The sequence below is a fragment of the Pleurodeles waltl genome, chromosome 6 (assembly GCF_031143425.1).
Source record: "Pleurodeles waltl isolate 20211129_DDA chromosome 6, aPleWal1.hap1.20221129, whole genome shotgun sequence".
NCBI classification, from domain to species: Eukaryota; Metazoa; Chordata; class Amphibia; order Caudata; family Salamandridae; genus Pleurodeles; species Pleurodeles waltl.
Window position 1 is genome coordinate 1,099,233,918 of NC_090445.1, and position 26,388 is coordinate 1,099,260,305.

Below are 26,388 nucleotides of genomic sequence, written 5' to 3' on the forward strand. Positions count from 1 at the left end.
TATTCCATTCATCAAACTCTAAATCAGGCCCTCAATCTTTCTTGGTGGGTTGCGGCCCCTCACGCTCCTGAATAAATCAGGCCTGGGTGGGCAAACCATGCCGCTTTAAACTCTTGCTCGAATGAAGTCATATATAAGTTTTGTATGTTTGAAATGTGAGCCTAACTATAACATCCCTGTAACCTATGGATTTTTCAGTGAATTCCTATACTTTTTTAGCTCCATTTCCTAACTATAATGTCCCTGTAACCTTTGTTTTTTCAGTGAACCTCTAATATTTTTTTAACCCAAAGTCATTTTCATTACTATACGTTAATCCACCCCTGCCTCCGGCTAACCCTCCTAATCATCCACCCCTGCCCCGCACACAGCCTTTAGCTGTGTGTAGCAGGAGTAATATGCAGGGCCAGGTTATCTGGGTGTGAGAGGGTGTCTGTAGGTGTGAGAGTGGGTGTGAGAGTGAGTGTGAAAGTGTCTGGGTATGAGAGTGGCTGTGAGATGGTCTATGTGGACGCGAGAGTGGGTGTGGGAGTGTCTGGGTGTGAGAATAGGTGTAAGACGACGTCTCTGGGTGTGATGGTGGGTGTGAGAGTGTCTGGGAGTGGGAGTGTGATTGTGTGTGGGTCTGTGTGAGAGTCTGAGTGGGCATGTGAGTGTGTGCAAGAGTGTCTGCCTAAGTGGGTATCACATTGTGTGAGTCTGAGTGACACATTACACAGGCAAGTGGCGGCCTATTTACATCCACATCTTATTCCAAGTTCTGTGCTTAGAAAAGGTCAACATTATTTTACACTATGGAAATCTCAGTTTGGCATTCTCTAGAATGGGGCCTCTCTTGTGGAATCACCCCCTACAGTCTCTCACCTTCTCTTCTGCTAAAACGAAGCTCAGAGTTTCCTAAAAAACGGCCTTCAGCGTATGGACTGGAACAAATATTCAGGAGCAATAACATAAGTGTCACTGTATCATTGCACTTTACCCTTACCTCTTTCTTGCATCCGTACTTAGTTTTAACTCCAAAATATATTCAAATGCAATTCTTTCCCCTTTCTAGTCTTCTTAAAATGTCACTGCTTTCCATTTTTCTCAGTTTTTACATGGGCTGTAAAATCTGCAATTTCCTTTAGTCAATAGCTGCAATGGTGTATGGTTTTACAATATGAAATCATTAAGCCAGTGGGTGTCACTTCCTGTCTTTCCATTATTTTAGTGACCACACCTCTAAGTGCTGCTTCCTCTGTGGGCCAGGCTGATTGAGTACCCCAAACTCACCCTGACAGCACTGCTGATTGGTTTATCAATCATTTGTAATAGAGACGCTGTCCAATCACCTGATTCAGATCGTCGCTAACTTTTTTTTGTTGACATTATTGCTTATAGGTAGAGAAAGGTTTTCATGCCCGTGGGAAACGTGACCATGATAAGTATGAACCTCCCCAATACCACTGACAACTACTGACAAAGGTTAGTCCTTTGAGAAAAAAATATTCGCTGGCAAATATTTTTAAAGTATCATGTTGTATTGTTTTTTCAATGTCAATAGTTGCTTTGTGGTTATTGTTTTCAGTATCACCAGCAAGAACATGTCTACAGGCAGGTGTTGTACAGTAGTTGTTGTTGTTTATATAGCGCTTTCATTATCGTGTGCAAGACAAAGAGCGCTTTCTGAGACATCCGCGTGCGTTATTGATATGACGCTTCAAATCTTAAAAAAGGCAGTTAAACGCTCTAATTTGTATCGGTGGCGGAGGTTTAAATATGGCTAAAGGAGTATTCTATGCAGTGCTTAATTTGTAAATAAAAAAGTGCCCGAAGCTCTCATTTGCAACATGCGGCTTCTGCAATTTAATGTGCGAGCGCAGAACACTGAGGCAGCGTAATCATGAAGCCATCTCTGGCCTCCTTAATCCACTCCTTGCCCCGTTCAGCTTATTCTTTCAGCTTTCTCCCTTTGTGATGTTTTTTCGTTTTCCTCTTCCTCCGTGTTTCCCACGTGTCTTTTGCTCGCAGTAAATGCTCGAGACCAGTGCTTTAAATGGGAAAAATAAGTGCAGGTACTCATGAACATGAGCTTGTAGTGTGGTGGGTGGGGCAAGGGGCGGGGCTAAGAGCAATACATGAGGATAAGTTATGACTTGTATACCAGTTGCAGCACATAACAAGACACAGGAGAAATGTGTTTAAATAAAACAAGTTAACTCGTTACACAAAATGAAAGCGAAACACAATTATATTTTAACATTTTGTTTTGTAATATTTGCAGCTTCCTAATGCCATAATGTTATTTGCTGTCGTTTTGCACAATACTATACATTCTTGAGCAAACACACACACACACACAACGAAACAAGCAGACACGCACTCACAAAGCATTCCACACAGTCCTCCTTAAAGTGTCCCTATTCTCTCCCTCTTTCAGTCGCTTTTCTCTCACAGAACACATGCATACAAGCAGGCACACACACAGACGTTAGGACCAGGAGGCCTCCATAACGGCCCACTCCACTCCCCACCAGAAATACACAAACCGACAACTTTTAAACGTTGGAAGTGGTTTATTCAAACATCAAACATCTTATAACTTTTCAAGCATATTAGATATTTACATCTTTTTATCTACATGTCATGAGCATTTTTGTGACCATAAATCAATTCTGACAGGATCCCTTCCTGTCCTGAACCACCATTGGACCACACAGGTGACCCATCTATCACCTGTATCCCTAGGAGGGGCGGTTACCCTGACTACACTGTACCTTGTCCTCATGCTTCGGGTTCCGCCCCCTCCTCCAAACACCAATCAGACTCGGGGTGTAACGGGGCGGCCAAGGGCTGGAGCCCCATGTTCCCCCCAGCGATCTGAGCTCCCTTACCCCTTGATCTGGTGTGTACATCCGTTGGTTGGCTCAGAACTTCAGGATCCTATCCCAGGTGTCCTCCCGGGGGCCCCACCTTGGGGACCCCCCCTGTTGCTTCTAGTCACATTTATATCTCAATTTCGCAATACGCAAGCCTACCGCCTAACAAAAGGAGAGGGTGGGTGGGTCAAACGCGGGACCCCGCTCCCGTCCAGCCGCCGTGAAATAGAAAAGAAGGGCTTGCCTTCTTGGGGGGCCATTAAATAGCCCCCCACCAGTTTGCGACGGCCGGAACCAGTCAGGGCCCAACGTGGACCCAACGTTTGTTCCGGGGAAGACTTCCGCCCCCAGGCCTCACGAGGCCTGGGGGCGGAAGTCCGACCGGCCACCTGCGCACCACAGGTGCGCACCTGAGAGGAGTGCTGGGCCTCGTAGCCCCTGGCTCCTAACGGGCCGCGCCCCCCCACTTTGGCGGGGGCACTTTACCCAAGCAGACCCTCGTTCAAAAGACTCAGGAGGAATTAAAGCCATTTTAAACTTCTTTCCTCCCAAGGCTTTCTTAGATGTCGCTGTTAGCGGGGATTCCTCCATTCCTGTGTTTGCAGAAATGCATACAGTAGTGTGAATGTGATTGACAGCACAGGGCCCGAATGGGCCCTGTTCTGTCAAACACAGCGTGATGGTGAATACCCGGACATTAGGCAGATAATTCCTGCTGAATAGCTCAGCGGGGTTGGCTCAGGGCTAAAGCAGTACCTTAGCTGTCAGAGACAGGTTAAACTCTGACAGCCTAGTGCCCAGCAACACTAGCAGCTAATGAGACTACCTTTCATGAGTACCGGTACTCTACTTGGTAGCAGAGAAGTGCCGGTACTCAGAGTGAGAAAAATAAGAAGTGCAGGTACTCAGTACCTGTGAGTACCGGCCCATTTAAAGCACTGCTCGAGACAGAAAAGTATGTACCAGCCCTCAAAAATAAGTGCCGGTGCCCCACACCGGCTCACATTAACCACCGATTCTATTACAAATCTCCTTTACACACCCATTCCAGGTAATTATAGAAATTAGAACTCACTGTTCCCGGACTTTTCCTGTAGGGCGTGGACTTTCACCCTGCCTGAATTCTGTCAATGAGCTATCCAGTAAAAGCATCTGTCGCTTCTGCTGCATTGAAGTGTAAACGCAGCCCTGGGGGCTGAGGGCACGCGACAGCAGAGAGCCAGTGAGTGGCTGGAGATGAGATTTAACTGGTCGTTAGTTGATGGATTTGATTAGACAACGGTTGTAGGAGTAGCAGTAGGTCTAGTTTGAATTCCTGATACTTGGTGTAGATACAGAAAGAAGGAAAAAGATACTCGATAAATGCTCATGTGGGAAGTGTATTTTGTGAACCAGTTAATAAACACCATCCGTACGAGCCTTCTTCTTCTGGTTGTGTACCAAAATGTGTTTTTCATATCGATCTGCAATAATTTTACATCTCGTGGACTGCCAGAAGCAAATACAGTATTCTAAAGAAGGGGCAAGCTGAGGTTCTGATTCTAAATGCCCCCACTTCTAGAAATTGTGCGCTGAGTTGCTTTGCCCTATTGAAGCTAGTCCACTGCCTTGCTGACGTTTCAGAGCCTTCCCCAATGAGACTGGGAAAAAGGTTTTACAATGGAATCGCTCCCTGCTTGCTTTCGTTGTGACCTGCTGAGGTATCCAGCATTTAATTTTTTTGAGACTGCTCAGTTGAATAAAATTATACTTGTATGAAAGCCTAATGCACTTGTAATGAGGTAGACGGGCTACCTGTCATATTTATGACAGAGTATTCCAGTCACCAAATTATAAATCAGGCCCTTTATCTTTCACACTATGGTAGAGAAGGGACTTTATTTAAATATTTGGGCCCAAATTAGGAAGGGCCTAGCGCAACCTAGTGCTACATAAGCATCATTTTTTTACGCTAATGTGGCATTAGGGTGGCAAAAACGCTGTGCCAAATTTACAAAGTGGTGCAATGCACTCATTGCACCACTTTGTAAACCCTTGTGCAACATTATGACTGCACCAGGCATAATGTATGCAAGGGAGGGCTTTCCTCCGTTACGAGGCCCAGAAAAAATGGCGCAATGGAATCTATGAGATTCTACTGCACCATTTTTCTCTTCATTTGTAACACCTGCTCAGTGCAGGCGTTAAATTGAGGCACACAACTGTTTATAATGGACCTCTATGTACTTTGCAGGATTAGTGCAAACAGTTTTGGTGCTAATCCTGCAAAGTACCACAATAGCGTCAAAAATGATGACCCTATTGATCCTAACGTGAGCCATGGTGCGCCGTATCATTAATACGGTGAACACATGGTGGCATTAGGGGGGCACAATGGGGCACAAGAAATGTGGCGCTTCATTACATTTTTTGGGAGTCAATGATGATAGTTGGTGTGAGTTTCAAAGCTTTGTTTAAAATCTTTTAATAAGTACATCTTTATTCTTCAGCGTCGGAAATATTAAATCAATTAATAAACAATATAAATCATTAATATCCGAGCATATAAATAAAGCGCTTCCATAAAGGAAATACATCTGCTTTTAAATGATGCCTTTTCGTCTGAGGCCTATACGTCATTTCTACAAGTTAGTTGCATCAATTTATACTATTTAAAAACGCCCTAGCATGGGATACCTGTCAGACTTATGACAGAGTATTCCATTCACCAAATTCTAATGCAGGCTCTTAATCTTTCTTGGCGGGGTGCTGCCCCTCATGCTTCTAAATAAAGCAAGCCTGGGCAGGCAAACCATGACGCTTTAAACTCTTGCTTGAACAAAGACATATACAAGTAACTAGATTGAGCCTCACAGAAAATTCTCTTAGGGAGGTTTGCAACTTCTTCTGGTCCAGTTGTGTGAGACAGATGGGTCATAGAAGAGTAACTTGATTGGTGGACTGTCTTTCTGCATCCAAGGAACAGTGGCAGGACATAGACTGTGGAAACCTCAATTTCAGACAGCAACTTCAGATCTGCAGTTCTGCAGGCCATACAGCTGTCTTTTTGGGTGCTGTGTTGAGGAACAAAGGGAGCCCATAACATGTCTATTCTTCTTCTACATCAGTTGCAGCAGGTGCAGTGTCTAGCTTGGTTGGAGGAATCCCATCCAACCTCTATATCAGTGGTGGATTCTCCGCTATGGCGGAGGATCATTGCCCACCTGTCAGCAGCAACAGTTGAAAAACTTTAAAAATAAAACAAAAATAAAGAATGTTCATTATCGTTATATTTTTATGGGGGTGGGGCCATGGGGGATGACAGGAAGGAAGTGGGAGTGGTGTGCACTTCCCTCAGTGGACATGTGTGTTTTGCCGGCCGTCTCTTGACGGCCAAACACACATGTGCACCGAGCTGTCTCCAACCTGAACTACGTTGCCGGGTTGGAGACAGAAGGCACAGGCTCCCAGTTTGCCTGGGAGAGCAAAGCAAGGGCACTCAGACCAATCCTCATGCTGCTCTCATGCTGTCAGCAGCATGGGAGGAGTGTTAGGATTGGCCGCAGGGCAGGCTAGGAGGCTGTGCCTGCCTGCAGAGGAGACCTGAAGAGCGGCGGAACTGGGATGCAGCGTGGATCGAGGTAAGTTAATTTTTTTATGGCTTATTTTTTTGCTTTGTTCACAGCCCCCACCCCGCCACTTTGCCCCGCTGCAACTGCTCTGTATCACTAGATATACGTTAATACGTATAATCGTCTGTGTCTTCCCAAATAGGACTAACCTAAAAGGATTCTTTTGAGAGGACAGCCAGAAAGCTCTCCCTTGATGTCCAGGTAGGTCAGATAAAGAGCATCAAGTGCTACCCCAGGATTAATGGAAGGTTGAAGAGAAGAAAATCACCTCCCTCTTCTTTTTGGTTCTTCTGCTCAGTGGTAGGGCCATGCAGTCAATGCAGGAAATGGGAAACTGTTTTAACACTCACAGAAGAAACTAATCATTCACACATAGGAAGATTTGGCTGCAAGAAATTCGGCACAGGAATGTCCTAATTTTTGGAGTTCCCAACTTTTTGCTCTCTATTACTTTCAAAACGACAGTCTGTTAAAAAATAATAACCTCTTTCCTGGAATCACTAAAATTTAGGATCTATTACATTTTTGGGAATTTATACAGGAATCAAATCATAATCATCTCAATTTCTGCGGCTTGCCACTTAACTTTCTCTGTTAATTTCCAACCCCAACAAAGAGACTTTTTTCCTAGAATTCATATGTGCCTTTTCTTCTTAATCAGCTTTTTATTTAAATATATGGGTCTGGGAATGCCACAATTTTAATCTACATCTGAATGGTGGTAACTATCATTTTGCCCTCCTGCTACCATGATAGCTGAGTCACTAATGGTGACTTTGGATGAAACTCTTCAAATTGTTGTTGCTTGGGTCCTGGGTTTGGTGAAGAAAAGATTGAGAAAACCCCTGAACATGACGGGTGACTAACAATGGGACTGAACCTCAGAAATGGTTTTTATCAAATGAAAATTGTCACTCCTGTTTTCTATTTGTCACTTTATTTCAGTCTTTACCATGCTCCCCCTTTCTAGCTGCTCTGCCTTTCTCTATCAAAAATGAGTGTCAGTTCATATGAATTGCCATCAACACCTCAAATTAGAAATTGGTTACCAGTGGAGTCTCGAAAGCATTAACGAGGTATGCACGCACTAGACAGTTGACTGCACCATAGAGAGAACATAGAATGCCATAATTTATCTTCTAAGCAGCCAATTAAGTACCTTTTTCCAATTCTCCAATTGACAAGGGAGCACTGACCACATGCATCTGCGGCAGACCAGAGTACTGCATCCAATTCCCATCAATAGCACTGCCCCAAGACAGTCTCATGGTCGTGCATGCCCTGGGAGCAGCACATGACTGAAAGTTGTAGTGTGTGCTTGAAGCAGTTGCTCTGTTTTTCACTGTGCAGGCAGCCCCTGCCTGCACTTCAGATGTGGGACATAGATTCCCATGCAAGCAGGGGCAGTGAGTGACTGCACCCGCCTGCAGAGGGATGTCTGGGTCCTTTCACTCCCTCCAGAGGGCTGACCTCTGGGGCACACTGGCTGTGCGCTATCTTTTTGTGGCATGCAGTCAATGTGCCTGCTGACGGCCTCTTTGCCACGGTACCATAATAAGATGCGGGTCCAGAGGTAAAGTGTTTTCCTCATTTGCATGGAACAACGCACCCAGGCAAATGAGGGAACATCTTAAGATAGTGGCCAACAATATATATTTGGTGAAAGTATCAGAATTACAGAATGAGGGTCACATAAGCATCTGCAGTCCTTTCTGTAATACAATCGTGCCCTGATGGCTCAGAAAACAGGCACTGTCTTATGCAAATACAAAATAACATAACTCAAGCCTTTATCATTTCACTTCATACCAAAGTCAGAATCACACACAAAACTTGCTTTCACAGGTATGGTATCAAAATATCGATTTTTCAACCTTCAATAATGGTGACTTTAATACATCCTTTTACACAACATCACCATGGTAAGCACATGTGAAATTAAAGTCGTAACTCTATATTCACCTTTGTAGACTTACCATGACAAGACTGTGCAAATTCATATTTTGGATCCTATATCATTAGAGTCTATATTTCGTGGTCGATATAGTGACATCAAGCACTGTTAACTTCCAATTGTGATCTAACATTTTAAAATGACTCAGATCTCCTACTATGATTTAGGGGTGTGAGAAATTTGTGTAAGTAAGGGCAAAATTATGCAAAATTACCAGTCAATAAACAAAGTGCAAAACTGTCATTTCATGCTATATTTTCACATGAAATTTCTCCTTGCTTCAGTTTCTGGAACGGGAACTCATTTGAGCAAAAGCACCGTGAACACTAGCTGCTCACCTTGTCTTGCAGTGGCGGCCAGCAGCTTTGGGAGGGGGGCGGGCGGGGCGCACACACACACACACACACACAAACACACACACACACACAAACACACACAGACTCATTCTTTCACACACAGACACGCACGCACGCACGCTCATCCATTAACAACACTCATTCCATTCAAACATGCACGCACCAAACATTCATTTTACAAGATCACACACATTCATTCTTTCACACACGCGCATCCATTTACAACACTCATTCCATTGAAACATGCACGCACACACCAAACTTTCATTTTACAAGATCACACACATTCATTCTTTCACACACGCACGCACGCACATCCATTAACAACACTCATACCATTCAAACATGCACGCACGCACCAAACATTCATTTTACAAGATCACACACATTCATTCTTTCACACACACACAGGCACGCACATCCATTAACAACACTCATAACACTCAAACATACATGCGTGCACCAAACATTCAATGTAAAACATAACACACATACATACATACACACACACACACTTACCTTTAGCCTCCAGATCCCAGGAGGGTTGGGACTGCTGCCTTTCCTCATTGGCTGACCTGAGGTCAGCCAATGAGGGAAGGCAGCAGTCCCAGCCTTGTCACAGAGTGGGATGGGGTCAGAGAGACTGCTGACCCCACCCCACTCTGTGACGAAGTGTCACTGATTGACCCTCGCCCTGGGCGCTTCAGGGCTTAAACCTGAAGCGCCCAGGGAGAGTGCCAATTGGTGACGCTTTCCTCGTCACCCAGGGGAGGGCCTCGAGGCACCTTTGCTGGGCCGAGGAGGTCACGCCCATAGGAGCTGTGATCTCCTCAGCCCAGCAAAGCTCAGCTCAGGCAGCCAGGAGTCTGCACAAATCACGCATGTCTGCTCCTGGCTGCCTGACCTGAACATGAAGAGTGTCTGTCAGGCTGACCTTTGTTCAGCCTGACAGACACTCTTCATGGGGTGGGGGGGCGTGGCCCCTCCACCCTAAAGGACGGGCCGCCACTGTTGTCTTGTTCCTGTGGATGTTCCGTAAATTTTGAATGCGAATTGCACCATTCTCTATACATTTTTACTACCTATGGCACATAACTACATGAAGTAGCCTAATGGTGTAGTTTCAGGAATTTTGCATAAGAAGTGTAATGCAGAATACACGCATTTACATTAATTACGCCGGCTGAATTTACATTTCATCCAGGCCTACTATCAATGATATTGAACTTGACCTACTCATAGACATAAAAGCAGCATGCTGAAATTAAAATCTAGTAGTTTTTGTTCAACAACTTGCCCTGCGTGCCTGTCACGTGACACCTAAACTACCAATGTCTGTGCGGCATAGCTGTACTAGGCCATGGCAAAACAAGTTGAGACGTGAACGCGATTGATTATCCTTCACTATCACAATACTGAGAAGAACAATTGTGTTTCCAAGGAATCTTTTTTGGAGGCAGGCGCACACTGGAAATTGCCTGCCTTTGTCCGGGGTAATGGTGTTGTATTTAGTTCTGCGAGTGGAGAAGTCCATTTTCCGCAGCAAACGATAAGCTGAAGTGTATGAACGGCATTGCTGCGGGACCGTGTTCTGGTTATCTCGGAGGCTCAGTACAATGGTGCTAGAGCTATTCGTCTAAGGCTCCTTTTCATGACAGCCGCATTAAGCTAGCTGCCTTTTGTTGAACCAACAATGGCGCTCTGGAAGCTCTGAGCCCCTTATTATACAGGATTGATCAGGGCTGAATAGCAGCCAAGACATACAGAGCACAGGGCCAGACAGCAAAGCCAGTGCAATTAAACCTCCTCAGTGGTGAAGCGCTCACCTAAGCTCACCCCCAAAAGCTGCGGTGCTCAATGAGAATCAGGTGGAACAACAACCTCACTTTATTCTTTTACCTTAGATGTAGATCCTCTTTAAAGATTGGAGTTTAGAGGTCCAATAGTACAGAGTGTGGGCAAGGTGTGATATAAATATGTTTTGATGTGATTTAGTCGGGTCTAAATAATGATTTTAGAATTAATAACAATTAATTAATCTTGGTGGAAAAAAACACCTTGGGGCCTTTTGGGCTAACCCTAATGACCCCACTCACTTGGTTACACACATTGACATCCGCCCACCACACTCAAAGAACCAATTCCTACAGTTTGACTTTGATCACATTATTAAATGCAGTACACATTTTCAGTTTAGAAAATTTAACCTGTGTGCCAACGTACCCTAAAATCCATCATGCAGTAGAAAACTAGAATCAATAAGGCATCACCCTCTGGTGATGGACCCACCAACATCTCTACCCACACTCAACTGCATTCTCAAACAAATTTGATAAATCCATCAGCTAGAATTGTTGCCCCAGCTGTAGACACACCAATGAACATTCACCTTTCAAAGCCCCATTGCTACATTCCTGCAAACCTTCTACTCCAGCTTCATTAGAGACAATCAGCTGAGAAGCAAAACATACGACACCGTTATTTTTTAAGACAGCCTGTCAAAGAACGTTCCTTACTGGCCGAGAGAACCTCAGTCATGAGTATTTTCTATTCATTAAAGACTAACACGTTGAGCAATAAAAAGGGTCATCACTGGTAACATTGAAGCAAATCAAAAATAACTGCAGTTGTGTCCCTTATTCTCTTGCTGTTTTCAAAGAAGAACAATAAGTCATGATCACCTCTAAGCCCCCTGTATAAGCCCAAGAATCCTCCAATGCTCTCTGCATGACCTATAAATGCATGTGATGAAAAATCCCTAAACACCTCAGAAATAAATTAATATACTACATCTATGGACTGTCTCTCAGTCCAGCTAACCCAAATCTACCCGAAAACCACAGCATGCTGCAACTCCAAAGGTGAAAAACAATTCACAGTTCACAAAGCTACTTGCCCTCGTAAATCATATTTACAAGCCCACTTGTCTGGATTTGTGGCTGCTGCTCATTCATCAATGGTGATGAAATCAGGTGTGAATCCAATTTACTATTGTATAATATTATACTAGAACTGTGTACAAACATGCTTGATGTAGGAATAAGGAGAATCCGGTTCTGGTTGGTCTTGTGAGTGTGGGAAACCCCTCAAACGTATGAGTCGGTCAGCACTCACAAACCTTTCTTCCATCATTTTACATCGGAAATAAAGGAATGGGTTTTCTGAGGAAAACATTTCCCTGAGGAGAAAGACATTAGTGCAACTGCTCATCGGGTTCACTTCCCGCTAGGGAGAATTATACCTTGCACAAAATTCTGTTTTGGAGAAAGAGCAATGCCAAAAAAGTTACACCTGAAAGCTCATAGCCTGTGGCAGACACCATTTTTATGGTGAACTGCTGAGAACGCTGTTTTAATAGGGGAACGTTACTTATCTGCATTAGGCCCATAAGTTCTTTAATGGATGCACATGTAATACCCCTCCCTCACTTGGTGATTCGGGCCCCATGTAATTGATCACATACACCCTCAACATACACCTCGATTAAGCACATTCAGACATAGGCCCTCATTACGACCCTGGCGGATGGGGGAGAAGTGGCGGTAATACTGCCAGCCACTTCTCTACTCCCACCGCTGGGCTGGAGACTTCGGTCTCCAGCCTTCGGCCGTCACCAGACCGCCGGCGGTATCAGGACCCTGCATACTGCCATGGATTTGGTGTGGTTTGGAACTGCCACAAAATCCATGGCAGTAGGCACTATCAGTGCCAGGGAATTCCTTCCCTGGCACTGATAGGGGTCTCCCCTGCCACCCTCCCCCACCCCTAAGTCCTTCCCCACACCCCTGACCCCCCTACCAACTCCCAAAGGTGGCAGTACCCCACTCCCCACAGCCCCCCCCCACATTGACACACACCCCCCTTCACGCACACAGACACCACCACCACACATACCCACAAACATACTAACAAACATTCCAGCAGACACACACAGTCATACACACACACATACATACAGTCATACTCACAAACATACTCACAGTCAAACATACAGACAGACACAAACACATTTCCAAACACACAACACCCCCGCATGCATACACGCACTCAAACACCCCCTCTACACACTCACACTCAGACCCCCATGCACGCACACACCACACAACACCCCTCTACCCCCTCCCCTAACAGACGATCACCCTACCTGTTCCGGTGATCCTCCAGGAGGGGACGGGATCCATGGGGGCTGCTCCGCCGCCAGCACCCCGTCACCAGAACACCGCCACAACGAATCATGGGACGTGATTCGGTGGACGGTATTCTGGTAACGGGCGGTGGAGGTGGAGCAGCCTCCACTTCCCCGCCGACCGCCAGTATGGCTGCTGGCTCTCTGTCCGAAAAAGGACGGAGGGCTGCCAGCAGTCATAATACGCTGCAGTGAAAACCGCCTGCACAGGTGGCCTTCAGTGCTGCAGTACCTCAGTGGTCTTTCCAAAAGACCGCTGAGGTCGAAATGAGGGCCATAATATAAAAGCACACCTACTCTTCCAGTAAGGAAGCGCCTATGAGCATTTCAAATGAATCTGTTTACTACACAAAATTCATTCAAAAGAGACAGATTAAAATGAGAGAAGATATGCATAAGGATACAAGCAATAATAGAACACATTATGTGGAACAAAACAATGATAATGTGGGAAAATAAGAAGACATTTCAAAAGGGAAAAAATAAAAAAGAATAAACGAGCGAGACAGAAGATACGAGTAGAAGGAAATAGGCATTCAAACTAAATCTAAAATGCAAGAAATTGTGGCCTGACTCCCCAACCCAATCTATAAGCTTCCACGGCTCTCATGCCTAGAGAATATATATGCTGATTACAGCTTGCTTAAAAGGATAGCAGCACTAGCGGAGCCCAAGCTTGCAATAGGAATTCATTTCCTTCCAGATAGCCAGCTTGGATCTAATCCAGGTGAGATTGATGGGAGCTGAGGACTCGCCAGCATTCTATTAACATAGATGAATTCATGGTCTTGCCCTGGCTTCCAGAAACTGTCACCAAAAAGGAATTCATCGAGCTTCCTTCCAGCACGAATGTGCACCGTTAGAGTGAGAAAAATGAACGCCCAGCTTCACCTGATATTTATCAGGTATCCGTTTTCCATCTTTTGTTTCTGGCCTCTGTTTTGAATGTAATAATAGTCTCTACAAAAACTACTATAGCACTTTTCTGTCACATATGTTACTATTAGAAACATTTTGTTATAAAAAACACATCGCATGTAGATGTGTTACATTAACTTAGCAAGCATAGTCGGGTACAATCAAAACGTGATGATAAAAGAAAAACTGCTGGTATATTATACGACTCTTCCAGTACTGTTTTGCACCACACTGTGCCTTTGAACGAAAAGAATAGTCTGAAATGAAAAAAATGCAACATTAGACGTAAAGACAGCAGTTTTTTCTTGCCTATACCCCACATTTTGTGGTTCATGAATTTCCGAATATTTAATTTAATGTATGTGCAAGACCAATTAATTATTTCTTCTTTTCAGGCAGTGTTTATTCGTGTGCATAAGTACTTATGTTATATAACGTTTTTTTCTACTGTATTGGTTCTAGAATGTCTGAAACATATTGATCAAGCTGGTAACTGTGAGTAATAAAAAAACTGGCTGGGCTCTTTCCATCTGAATCTCTTTGCTACTTTCTAGTCGAGTCCATTTTCCAATAAAAGTTTTGTTGATTGGTCGTTTGTTTTGGATCAATTCTTCTATTTAACACATTCGCACCAGCTACGAGATGTGGCTAGGTGTATTATTATTGCTCAAGTACAGGACGGATTAAAGTGCTTTTGTGTACTTCTACTATTTTGAGGAAGTGAGCACTACCCAAGTCAGCCAGATGTCGAAGGCACACAGGATGGTATTTTTGTTGCGTTGAAGAAACCATGATGTCACGTTGTGCCACATCCCCGTGACCTTTTTTTTATACTTTAGTTTTATTAGGTTGTTAGACACATAAAAATAGCATAACAGAATTATGAGCAGACGATGATGACCTCTGGTGACCGAACATCAGAAAGATCCATATTACAGCCCATGAGCCCAAAATGTTCCCGCCATATACACCCCGTATTATAAGATGTTTCTGCGGGCAGCCACAGGCTGCATACACTGGCTCCTCCATTTTTGAGCACCAGTCCATGGCACAATGCCAAGCTTGCTGGTATGGAGCAGTAGTTGGGTCCAGTACGGGGCGATATCTTGCTTCCCAACAGAGTACCCATCCCTAGCAAATATCTCGCAGACCCAATTCCTCCAATAAACCCAGGGCCACAATCCAAGGTGAACAGTCAATTGGCCTACCCAGCACAGCCAACAAAACCCCCAGAGGTTTGGAACAATATTGTTGTATGACGGGGCAAAGCCAAATTACATGGTAAAAGTCTGAGGTGTCTGCACCACATCTACCGAAGTGGGTTTTGGCAGCCTGCCCGCCTTCCAAAGCTGCACCGGTGTCAGGTAGGCCGTAAGAAGGATATTCACTTGGATCATATGTAGTCCGGCGATGGCTAGCTTCTGGTGCACAATAAGCGCCTCTTTCCATTCCCAGTCCTCCAAGGCACCCACCCAGGATTCCTAGTGAGTGCAGAGGACTAAGAATAAGTCAAGGAAATCAATTACCAGGAAGTGATAGATCTGGGACACTCCACCACGTCCCAAAGGTGACATGAGGACCGTGATCATCATGGGGCTAAACTCAGGCACCTCCACTAAAGTGGGCTGATGATACAACAAGGCATGGCAGATCTGCAGAAAGTGGAAGAATTGGGAGTGATGCAAGTGATAATTGTCCTGTAACTCGGAGAAGGGGTGTATATTAGAGCTCTGCTGCACATCACCAACATGAGCGATACCTATCAAATCCCATTTCCCAAATCCTTCCAGGCCCATCAGATGTTGGAGTAAAGTGCTCCTCGAGACAGGGGATTGTAGAGTGATCCTACCCAGGAATCGCTTCCATTTTGCAGTTGCCCGTCAGATCCTAAACATCACCTCGGTGAGAGCTGGGAGAGCTCGGGGATTAGTGACCCACATAGGCGGTCCATAATTGGTTCCCCATGTCATGAGTGCGAGTTTCACACAATATGTTGGGGCCTCATGATCCTCCTGAAGCCAATCATTCAGAATCACCAATTGTGAGACCCAATAATAACGTTGCGGGTCAACCGCCGCCAGACCCTCATTGAAAGTGGATTGTATATATTTGCAAAATGCTATATGTGGAATCCAGTGGTTCCATAGAAAGGAGCATACAATGGCCTTATGGGTGCTAAACCATAATTTGGGGATGCTGTGGGGGAAGTTTTGCAGGACATATAAAAATCCGGGTAGTACCAGTTTTAAAAGGGCGACTCTCTCCATAAGATTGAGGGGTAAGGAGGACCAACGCTCAAGATTTTTTCTCATACAAGCTACCAAAGCAGCTAGGTTCAGACACCATGCCATTGTGGGGATTAGTGAAATGTAGATGCAGAGGTAAAGAAAACTCAGTCTACAAATGGGTACAAAACCTCTCTGAGGGTCCATCAGTGGGATCAGCAGACACTTGGAGTGATTAATTTGCAGTCCCGATGCCTGGCTGTAAAGAGTGAGCACAGCCAGCACTTAAGGCCCAGACATCATAAGGTTGTGAAGAAAGAAGAATACATTAACTATGTGTAATACAATTGTGTCTTCCTTCACATCCCTCCCACATCAGAAGTCCTGTATCTGTACATCACAAAGGACACACTTTGTCAGGGGTTCTAGAACGAGGGTAAACAGGAGAGGGAAAAGAGTACATCCCTGTCTGGTGCCCTGTTGAATTGGGAACACCTGAGAAAGAGCTCAATGCACTCCCGATCCTGGCCATGGAACTGGTGTATAAAGTTTGTTCAAATCCGATAAACCGGGATTCAAAGCCCGGCTTAACCAGTAGGTTGCAGAGGAAGTCGAGAGAGTTGAAAGCTTTTTCAAAGTCTATGAGGAGGAAGTCATTAGAACCGGGCAGCGGATGACGGTAAGCTATGGCTGCCCGCACCCTCCGGATACAATGACTTGTCCCCTGATGAGGCATAAACCTGCATTGGTCCCAGTGGACCGGAGTGGGGATGACATGGAGGTGCAGATTAGCAAGCACTTTACCATAGATCTCAAGTTTGGTATTAGTGAGGAAAATTGGTTGGTACAATATGCAAGACTCTGGAGGGCATTCTGACTTAAGGAGGACAACAATGGTGGCTTCGTCCGTTCTGTCATACACCATTATGTAATGCATTATTATACAGTGCCAAAAAGAAGGGTAGTCATGGTGTCCGAAGCCTCTTATATTCTGTGGGGTAACCATTGAGACCTGGTGTCTTGCTCTAGTTCATATCGAAGAGGGAAGATTCAACCTCAAAAAGAGTAAAGGGTTAATCTAGTGCAGCTGCATCTTCGGCTTTGAGTACGTGTTGAAGTAAGTCTGCGATCAGGGGTGAGCAGTATTCGCGTTGGGGTCATGGGCAGTGTGCTTACAGCATACTGTAATAATCTGAGAAAGCTGCAGCAATACCACCAGTCTCCGTGAGTAGCCCAGGTTCGGGGACCGAGATACTAGAAATTACTCTGTCGACCAGACCACAACAGGCCAGCCATTATAAAACCTTGCTTGAATTGTCACCCTCGCCATATGTTCTGCTTTGAGAAGTGATCCAGCAATTTTGCACCTCATCGAGGCTTAACTGACACAGTGAGAGTCGACCTAGGGTAAGTTGACAGGGTTCAACGGTCTATGCAGGTGATGATAGTCTGCCTGTGAAATGCGGAGTTCAAGCCCCTCGATATGTGATAGCCCTGACTACGGAAGTGTGTACAAGGCTATAGTTAGATACACCTTACCGGAGGCCAAAAGAGTCCCGGAAGACCCTACCAGTTGCTGGGCTGGAGAGCGCCTGCACAGGCTCCCAGTCAGCCTGGGAGCACCCTGGCTGGGCACTCCCAGCCAATCTTGATGCTGCTCTGAGGAGCATCAGGATTGGCCGCAGGGCAGGCTGGGAGCCTGTGCCTGCCTGCAGACAGCAGTGGAGCAGGACACGGCGCAGGTTTCAGGTAAGTTTATTTACTTATTTTATTAATATTCTCCCCCCCACCAGCTCCCCTGCTTCCCTCCCTCTCCCCCTTGCCTAACAGATTCAGGTTGGTTTTCGGGAGGGGGCATCTCAGCTTCCCTCTCTGACAATTCGACCTACAAAGGTATTGTTATGTCCATGAGACAAAACCTCCCCGCAAAGCTTCTGCACTTTACTTTAAAAAAATCTTTTTTAAATGATTTTACAATGCAGTTTACAATGCAGTTTCTAATCCCGATCACATGAAAAAAGGGGATTGGAACTTCAGGTACTAATCTGGTTATTTACAGCAACTGGATTCCCCTATGAACTCTATTAACATTTGTCCTTTTCTGAAATGTACTGTCAGTCGAAGAAAATCATTATTGCTTTAGTGTGGTGGACTTCCTGAGGAGGAAAGATGTATATAGGAATTTTAATAGTTGTTCTTGGCATTTTTATACACTTCTTTATCTATTTATTACTTTAACATGCTGGACTGTGATGTTTTTGTTGTGTGTACTTTTATGGTCACATTTGTGTCCAAAATAAAGTTTGAATTGATTGATTGAGCGCAGTCTTAAATCCCACTAAAGGAGACAGAAAAGGGCATGCAAGGTGTGATTTTCCATGGAAGTTTAGGAAAGCTGTTAAACATGTACATATTCATCCTTCTCAAACTCTTCTTCATCACATGTCAACCAGAAAATGGCAGATTTACTGCACATGGGTTTGAAGTAGGTCACCTTCCTGAATGAAAAGGGGAGTTAATCATCAAATTCGGATAGAGAAGGTGAAGGGCTTTCTCCATTGGGGAAAATGTTATCCCAGCGGAGAAAAAATCTGCATTTGTACTTGTGTGGGACTCTTTGCTACAAAGATCTCAGCAGAAGGTAATAGGAGCCTCCACAAAACCTCTAATTTGATTCTCAGGAGAACAGCTAGAACCATGCTCTTGGTACAACTTCCAAAGTTTTACTTTTGAGAATGTTGGGACAAAAAGAGAAAACTCAGGTGGTGGTGTGAATCTTCACCAGTAATTTTTCATTTTTTTCCTAGAAAGGGACATTATTGATTTACAACATAGGCCTTTAGCTGCAACATACTGCAACAAGGGCAGCATTGCCATTAACACATCTGCACCAGTTCTATGCATAGATGCATCAGGTGACACATTAAAATTAATTCTTATCCTTATCTGCATAAAATGTTCATATGATATCTTGGTTGACCACATTCACACAAACACATTACCAGAATATGCTCTTAAGGAATGAAACACGTTACCTGAAGCCTCTAATATATTGTAGACAAATCAATAATAACAAATGGAAGGTGGTTACTGCACCATAGAAGACTAAATAAAGGACTGAGGGGCAGGTTTTGGGAAAGTGGCATCACATTACTGACCGTATAACAAGACAACAGCAAGTCCTGCATTAAAAATAGCTTCTTCAGGGCTGTAGATCAAAATTATGCATAAAAACATGATACATATACATGCAATTAAAAACACAAAGTGGACAAACACAGCATTTGCCAGTATAAACAGTATAAAAAGACAACAACACGCTCAAAATGGATGTTGAGGAAAAACATACTATTATCAGAACTATATATATATGTATATATATATATATATATATATATATATATATATATATATATTTGTAAGCAAGAGATAAATGCCATGCACTCCGTTCAGCTCCTCAAAAAATAAATCAAGTTTATTCGATGCAAAAAGAGAAAACCAACGCGTTTCGACTTTACAGTCTTCTTCCTGGTTTTACAGTCCTTTCTCCATTCTCACTATTTATAGTGCTTCATTCCCATAGTCATTACAGTGCATTATGGCCCGAGTAGTTTTTCAGTGTATACTAATCATATAATTAACCTAAAAAGGAATTTTTCAGTAGTTAGCAATTGCATTGGGATTAAAAAGAAAATATCTGAACAAAATACTATGGAGAAGGGAATCAATAATCACTTAAATAAATTAATAATTATCCCATTATATCATTTTGAAAGGTAGGCAAAAAGTAATCAACTTCTTATGTACATGATTAATTTAAAAATACTTATGAGGATTAGCCACAGTAATTGAATGCAAAAAATGTTTTGAATTCACATTTTAACATTTGACTTAAATTAAAGTATTCTAGTTTCATAAAGACATCATTAACCTTATAAATACCAATATTGCAAAATTTAAAGATGAACAAAAAGTTCCTCATCATTATTCAATCCCAATGGGCTCTTTGTCCTCATTAAGATAATATATTTAGATTCAAGTTGTCTGAGTTTCTTTACTCTATCTCCACCCCTCTCATGTTCAGGAATATGGTCAATTCCATAATACCGTAACTGTTTCCAACTGTTCACTTCATGTGCTGAAAATGTTTAGCAATAGCATATGTGAAATCCTTATGCAGAACTGCTCTAATATGTTCTAAAATTCTTTTCTTAAGCATGCAAATTGTACTACCTATGTATTTTAAACCACAATGACACTCAATGACGTAGACTGTAAATTTTGTATTGCAAGTAATTCGATGTTTTATCTTCAATTTCATATCATTCCATAATTTCACTTCTTTGGTTGATCTACCAATTTTACATGCTTTACAACTATTGCATTTAATAAATCCAAGTTGTTGTTCTGACAGTCAATTTTGTTGATTTTTTATAATGAAGTGACTACTAATAAGATGATCTTTTAATTAAGGTGCTTTCCTATATGTTATTAATGGGGCTAAACTAATTTTAGGACCCAAATCTTGATCTTTTCGTAAAACAGGCCACTGTTTACACAAAATTCCTCAAATTAAGCCACTTTCCTTTGTGTAATCCAATATAATTCTAACTTTACTTTCACCAGAATTATCCTGTCTTGTCCTTGCTCGTTTCGGAACTAATGTTTCATCCTGAGGGATGGTTCGTACTCTTTCTAAATTCTTTTGTAGAATTTTCTGATTATACCCTCTTTGTCTAAATCTTTGTATAGTGTCTTGATATTTTAACTCAACTTCCCGATCATTAGAGCAATTTCTACGCATTCTGAGTAACTCCCCATATGGGATACTCTTTATAAGAGGTTTAGGGTGAAAGCTTTTACCATGCAGAATGCTGTTTGTTGAAGTTTTCTTACAATATACTGTGGTTTCTAGTTTATTATTTTCCACATAGATATTAATGTCCAAAAAATTAATCGATAATTTGCTCATTTCACATGTGAATTGTAAACCTAAATCATTGTTGTTCAATTTGTTAAAATACAACTGAAAGTCCTGTGATTCCTGCCAAATTATAAATAAGTCATCAATAAACCGAACCCAAAGTGCAATTTTATCCATAAATACATCATTGTCCTTACCCCAAGCAATTTCCCTTTCCCACCAACCCATTGTGAGGTTGGCATAATTCGGAGAAAGGGAAATGCCCATTGCCGTTACGCACATTTGTTGGTAAATTTCATGATTAAAAATAAAGATGTTATTTTTGAGACATAATTCTATCATAGATAATAACATTTTTGAATGCTCATACTCCACAATACTTCTCTGCCTTAAAAAATATTCACAAGCTCTCAAGCCAATTTCATGATTAATAGACGTATATAACGACACAACATCAATTGTGACTAATAAATATTCATCTGACCAATTTATATCCGATAAAATTCGCAATAAATCTCCTGAATCTTTAATATGTGAACTTAAGGTCATCACGATGGGTGCTAGATAATAATCAACATAATCTGAAATTCTCTCATATAATGAATCACACGCCAAAACTATTGGCCTTCCTGGTGGTGCTGTTAAGGATTTATGTATCTTGGGTAAGAAGTAAATTGTGGGTATGGTTGGATTTTCTTTTTTCAAAAATTGAAGTTCTTCCTTGTTCAAAAGTGATTGTTCATACCAATCATCAAGTCTTGAATGTAATTGATAAATCATTCGATTCATGGGATTATGATTTAATTTTTTATAATTGGATTCATCATTCAATTGCCTGTATGCCTCAGACATATAGCTCCGTATGTTAAGAATCACAATATTTCCACCTTTATCCGCAGGTTTTATTATGATGTTATTATTGTTTGTCAATTTCTTTAAAGCCAATCGTTCTTCTTTCGTCAAATTTTCCTGTTGTCCATGATGTCTAGTCTTTTGTAATCTATTTAGATCCTCCATCACTAATTCAGAAAATATGTCAATTTTGTTACCAGGTGATAAGACTGGACAAAACTTTTATCTTTCTTTAAAATTGCTAAATTGATGTTTATTAGTGTCCACTTGCAATTCTTGAAGGACCTCTGCTTCAGTATACTCCTCGTCCGATAAATCATGATTTAAGTCAAATAGAGTTTTCAAATCTGCAATCTGATCAATTTGCAAATCTGTTGTCTTAGAATTATCAGTTAGTACCTCTATTTATTTAAGTGATTATTGATTCCCTTCTCCATAGTATTTTGTTCAGATATTTTCTTTTTAATCCCAATGCAATTGCTAACTACTGAAAAATTCCTTTTTAGGTTAATTATATGATTAGTATACACGGAAAAACTACTCGGACCATAATGCATTGTAATGACTATGGGAATAAAGCACTATAAATAGTGAGAATGGAGAAAGGACTGTAAAACCAGGAAGAAGACTGTGAAGTCGAAACGCGTTGGTTTTCTCTTTTTGCATCGAATAAACTTGATTTATTTTTTGAGGAGCTGAACAGAGTGCGTGGCATTTATCTCTTGCTTACAAAATTAATTGAGGGTTCAGCCACCCTCTTTGCCTCGCACCAGCTGAGTGCGCGTCGTTTTTTCTCTTGGCGTGCTTTGTTTTGAATATATATATATATATACATATATATATATATCCAACAGCAGCGTCACCTCAAAGCGAAAGTTTGGTGCAAAGTAGACGACAAACCATGGCTCAAATGCACACAGCATAGTTTATTGCTGCAACAAATTCACCCAACGCGTTTCGGAGCCCTGGCTCCTTGTTCAAGGGTCTATCTATATATAGATAGATAAATAGATAGATAGATAGATATACAGACACAGCCTGCTCTGACACTGTGAAAGCAGGAAACAGGTGGGCACTCCAGGCGTAGTGGATCTAATTTATTTTATTAATGCAAAACGTGGATGAAGCCCTTCCGACGCGTTTCGGCTGGCTTCAGCCTTTCTCAAGGTGAGTATCCCCAATTTCCCTCAGACAATAAAAGCAATCTAGAAATCACCACTGAAGATACACTATAAACAATATGCAATACAATTCCTTCAAATCTAAACGATTTCTTCCCAATCAAAATAATGTTTTCATCTTCATGACATTGAGTATTAAATTTCATTCATATATATATATATATATATATATATATAATATATATACATAAATATATATATATATATACATTATAACAAACTAAGGGCAAGATGTATCAAGAATCCATTTTGCGATTCTCAAATAGCGATTTTTAAGAAATCACTATTTCAGAGTCGCAAAATGGTATGTATCATATTTGCGATTAGGTAATAGCGATTTCTTAAAAATCACAAATGCTATTACTGAATCACAAATAGCGATTCTGACCCCATTCGCACCTATGGGCCTGTAGGCCCACATTTGCAAAAATTTTTAATTTCCCAAATTGCAAATTCCTAACTGGAATTCGCAATTTCGGGAATGCAAACCATAGGGTGCTGGGTGACTAACCCCCCACCCCCCCCCCTCTGCTGCACCCCCAAAAATTATTTTAGGAAATGTCAAAGGGGCAAGTGTGCGTTACATGTGAATTTTAAAAATGCATTTTTAATGCATTTTTTTAAATTGCACATGGTTACCACCAAATTGTGTTTAGTGGTAATTGCGATTCCTTAATGCCCACTTCGCATTAAGGAAAAGCTTGATACATGTGCTTAAGAAATCGCAAATAAGGATTCCTTATTTGTGATTTCTTATTTAGAGATTCGCAATTTGCTATTCTCTAAACGGGGTCACAATTTTAAGGTATCGCCATTTTAGCGATTCCTTAAAATTGCATAGCGAATGCCTTTCATACATACTGAAAGGCATTTTTGCATTCGCAAACAACAGTTCGCACCGTTTGCGAATGCAAAAACCTTTGATACATCTGACCCCTAAGCTCTGCAAGCTGGCTGGGCTTTAGTGCCCATCATATATGTTCTGACAGACATCAGTTATGATCGAGCAACACTAGAAAACGTGTCTCGTGTCAAAATTCGAGAGAACTCAGAAACATCTAACTAGTGTGCAGCCATTCTTGCTTTGACCAAACTAGCCACAGCAAAACATAAATGTACTTAATTGATCTGTGTGCTTATAATAGCATCAACATTTTGGTTTGAGTTGATTTCCGGGTCCCTTGAGTCACCGAACAAACAATTATAAAAAAATACATAGACGCTATGAAACCACAGCCAGCCACAGTGCATGTATGTACCCCACATGGCATGCCATGGGTGACGATCACATGGGAAGCAGGGGCATGGCTACCATTTGTGCAGCACATACAGTAGCACGGGGGCCTAGAGCCCTGAGAGGTCCATTAAACCATGATAATAGCTCTATTTACTATCAAAACAGTAGCCATAGACGGCGTTTTCCATGCTTGCACCAGCGCCCATGGCATACTTGCTACAACACTGATGGGAAGACTGTTATGAGAAGTTGACCCTGTGGTAAAAGTAACCCTGTGAACTTCATGATTCTAGGTATTTTGGGTGATGTGTAGATGTCACAATATAGACACAATCATAATGTGTCAAAAGAAAAATTAAGGGCCTGATTTAGATTTGGGTGGAGGGGTTACTACATCACAATGGTGACGGATATCCCGTCTGCCGAAATATAAATCCCATTGTTTCCTATGGGTTTAGATTTCGGCAGACAGGATATCTGTCACAGTTGAGACAGAATAGCCCCTCTGCCAAAATTTAAATCTTGCCCTAAATGAGGTAATCCTGAGATTCAGTACTGAGAAAGGTGTAACTTGCTTACAGACATTGAGGGTATCAAGACAGGTTTGCAGCAATGATTGGAAGATGATAATTCTATTTCGCCCTTGGGAGCAGGCTTCTTCTCTTAGAGGACTGCAAAATTCTAATTCTAAGAACGATGAAGGAGACATAAGAATAGTTAATGGAAGTAAATCATTCCTTCTCTGGGAAAGAACATGGTGGTAGGAGCAATAGATTAAAACTAATAGGTTGTGAGAATAAATTACAAGTCTTGCTGATGGTGGTTGTGCATAGAGTTTGACGTACATTAGAAGATCTCCAACAGGTTTATCCACCTAATGCCTTGCTTGTCAATCTTTCAGAGAGATGAAAATATGAAACTCAGAATATCTGAGAAGAAACTTATTCTCTTGAATTCAAAGGGAGTTAAGTCTCCTGGGCCATTCCAGATGAGTTAAATTATTTTGCAAAGTATGGGTGAGTGGAGGATTCCTAAAGGACGAAATCCTAAGCAGTGGTTCTTGTGTGTAATATATACCCAACAGGTTTGTTGATAGTCTAGAGTTGTAAGCGGCAGAACATTAGGGGTCTCATTTACAACGCCTTTGCCCCATGTTTGTGTCATTTGTTTTACACAGTTGTCTCTAGCATTGCTTTAAACTGCTCCACATTTACAAACTGACACATTCTGCGACTTCACTTCACCAGAATTGTAATACCTGCTGAGAGCAGGTGTTACACTGACACAGGGCTTTTCTCTATGGAAGCCTTCCTTGCATTATTGGAGTAACATCATTTTTTTAATGCTAGTTTTAATGCTTCAGTTTAGCGCCACAGATGCACCAGAATTTCTGATACATCTATGAAAACAGGAGCCATGGAGCTCTGTATTGTAAATACAGCGCATCCATGGCATTGTTAGGGGTCGTAGGGATGTGCAAGAAATCTGACGCATCAAAGCCGATGTGTCAGATTCTTGTAAATTAGCACCTAAATCTTTTAGATTATATTGGAGGTATAGTGAATTTTAATTTGTAAGGTACAGCTGAATTCAAGTATGCTATTAATGACTAAAGTGAATAGAACAATGTTTCAACAGTATCGTTCACATGAATGTGAATGTGCTATCTCATGTAAGACAACATGCAACTATGCAATTAAAGGACTAATCCTGGGCCCAGGTGTGAATTAGATACCTAAGTAGCGGGAGACTGACAGTAAAGAGGCACGTTTCTGTCTCTAAAGCATTTATTGAGGCCAAAGGTTTCCAAACCTGATTAGACAATGAGGGGGTCGGACCCTTTCTCCTGAGTTGAAACGATTAATCCTAGACAAGCTCAAAAGGATGTCCCACTACATGATAGCCCTTCAGGTTGTCAGATAATGAGAAGGGAAAAATATGAAGACTCAGCTAGAAGAAGCTAAGCAGAGTGGAGTTACTGCGACTGTGGATCTGTGGTTATTTTTTGTTTGTGTTAAAGTGATTTGTCATCATCTGACACTTGGTGCTGTAGATGGGGAAGAGGGCAACGTTTGTCTTGCTTTTT